Source organism: Corvus brachyrhynchos, unplaced genomic scaffold, assembly GCF_000691975.1.
Source record: "Corvus brachyrhynchos isolate BGI_N302 unplaced genomic scaffold, ASM69197v1 scaffold42, whole genome shotgun sequence".
NCBI lineage: Eukaryota > Metazoa > Chordata > Aves > Passeriformes > Corvidae > Corvus > Corvus brachyrhynchos.
This window is the reverse complement of record NW_008237242.1, coordinates 760,859-763,822: the sequence shown is the minus strand read 5'-3', so window position 1 is coordinate 763,822 and position 2,964 is coordinate 760,859.

The following is a 2,964-nucleotide window of genomic DNA, read 5'->3' as shown; positions in this document are numbered from 1 at the left end:
GGCTCCAGGATGGCCGTGGCCCGGCCTGGCCTGGCCCGAGCAGGGCCTGCACTGGGCCCACTGGCCCTCACACAGGGCCTGCAGCCACCTGTCCCAGCACCGGAAATGAGAGAGAGCTTAGGGGGGAAGTTTGTCTATTCTTAAATGTGGATCACAGAATGATTTTAAGTGGCTTAAAGAATTGTCCATATTCAAACTGGCCATCTGATAGGTTCTGTCAGGTCATGGGGAAAACTGTAAGCACTCCTTTGCGAGAACATCACTTCTGAGACTAGGCTAGCTAACCCATGACAACCTCACAATTCCCCTGCTCAAACAGCATGCCTGCGGGGGTGTGCTGGCAGGAAAATCTAGAAGAAGCAAGCATGGCCCATTCTACAGCAGTTGTCTATCTAAAAAGTGGAGTTCAAATCAGAACAGTTTGTGTTTCACAAACACGAAAGTTATTAATACAAAATAATGTGTCTGCAGCTGTTTGAGCATATTCAAATTGCTTCTGAAATTTGAAGTCAATTGTATTATACTAGGGACGGTGTAAGTTTGCTTTGCACAAGTAAAGAGTGGGAAGAAAAGTAGAAAAGTAAAGTATGTTCTAATGAAAGTGTGGACAAGAAAGCTTGCTCATCTCATTGGTTTTGTGTAAAAAAATTCAGTAATTTGCGTTCATAAGAATAGCTGCACTTATGCTTTTTCTTAAGCTTCTTCCTTGATTTTGTAATTTGGAATTTATGAAACAAATTATATGACTCAACTATGTAATCAGCGATGAGGGTACATACTTTGCAAGCAAAGTGCAAGCACACAGGATCTGGGATCAGAAATTCAATCGGACTACACCTGCTAATGCATTCATCTATGCGCCTTGTAAGACTCTGACATGTCACATGAATGACATGTTCTCTAAGCATTAGTCTGGAGTTTTCCTCTGGATTATCAGAATTAACAGCTGTGGTCAGCTGGCCTCAAAATCCAAGGACTTGGGTTCACGAAATGTTACAGTGATGGTGTGTTTGCCTCCTCCCCTGTGAATGCAGCTAACACTGATAGCATTACCATTTTAAACACAAATTAACCACAATCATTTTCTGTTACCAGTAGCACTGAGGGTCACCTAGATGCACCACAATGCAAATAATTGGAAAAGTTAATTATATGCCTGTTATTAATTAAAATATCACAAGAAGGCATTATTCACAGACTTCAAGAAAGAGTAGAAATGAATAGTTGTCTTAGATTGTAACGGCACTAGAAGCAACATATACATTCTTTTGGGTGGAAATAGGCTACATGTGGAGATCATCTTACGTAAAACAGCTGGCGCAGTCGTGCACTACCAGTTTTGCAGCTAGTGAAATAATTTAAGGAACCATTTATTGTTTATGTACAAATTTTTTCAGTTACTCTGTTACACAGAATAGATTATCTTGTGTATTATGTAGGGATTTTTTAAACTTTACTATATAATTTGAAGCATATAGAAGAGCTATGGGTGCCTGGTTTTCTATGGATTTGTGTCTTGAAATTTACATAATGTATTTTAGACACTCCTTGGTGCCTAAAATGGGCATTTTCTGAAGCATTTTTCTAACTGAAGGCAGTATTGAGTATCCATTTCCATGAATAATTTTTAAGTACTCTGTACCCAAACCAAAGCTGGTTGTGGTCAGCCAGGGGTTCCGTAAGTTATTACAATGGGAATTCACTCCTAGTCCATATTTGTGTCATATAAGGATACAAGGTTTAAATGCTTATATTTATTAGTTTAATTTTGTATGAATGAATCTGTCTCTTAATCCACTGGGTATATTGTTTTAAAGTCATTGAAAATGGGGCATGAAGACATGTCATATGTCACAAACTGAATATATCTCAAAATAAGTAAAGGGTCATTTGACAGATATGCGTGTCTTCTTCCTGTTTATATGTTCAAATCAAGAATTGTAGTATGGGAAGGATTAGTGTCTAATGAACATTTTTTAAGTAGGTCCATTTCCAAATTAAGATGCAAACTGTAAGTAACATTCCACAAACTTTATTTTATATGTTATAGAAAGTTTAAATCCTTTTCTGCAAAGACAATGGGGTATCAGAAAATCTGTGTACTCTGACAAAGAGCTAGTCTGTCAGAGACTTCCTTCGGGGAACTATGGATTAATCACTTCATGCCCCATGCTTCAGCATTGTTTCCAGAACTTTAAGGTATCATCTACTGATCTAAATTTACATTTTAAAATAGATATTTCATATTTTATGCTTCCAAGCTTGCTGTGGGAATTAATTCAAAAGACCATAACATGATAATTGCATGACTTCAGAATAAAATACTGTTCCATATTCAAACTTAATGGTTGAAGCTGATTTGTTTTTCAAAGATCAAAACAATTCAATATAAATAGATAATACATGAAACACAGAATCTTAGAGGAGCAGCTAAGTGGTCAAACAAGTTATAAAATAGATACTATTCAGAACAGAGTCATAAATTTTCAAAATCTCCTATATCTTTTTGGTCTCCAAGATCTTGTATTTCCTACTGCTTTGTGCAACCTAAAAGTTAATGGTTATACAGAATGAGGCATTTTCTGGTTAGCAAGGGAATTAGTTGTGTTTAACTGGTCTCCTGGTAATCTGTTTTATGACAGTATCCTTCAAGGCTAAGCTAATCAGTAGATAGAGAATCCTCCTACCCACCAGCAAGGAGAGAGCCTTTGTCTTGTGAGAAGGGCTGAATGGCTGCAGCTACGGTCATTTCCTTAGACCCTTGGCAAAGCACTGTAGAGGAGTGCTGCATTGACAGGCAAGAGCTGCTGCTTCAATCCCTTCCCCCAGGGAAGATCAGGAACAAGGTGAGTAATGAGAAATGCGTGTCTAAGTGAAGGCTTCAGTGCAGGAGGACCGTCTGTGGCAGTCGATGCCTGTGCAGGCAGTTATTAATAATGATGCAAACCCCCACAGAAATTCTGG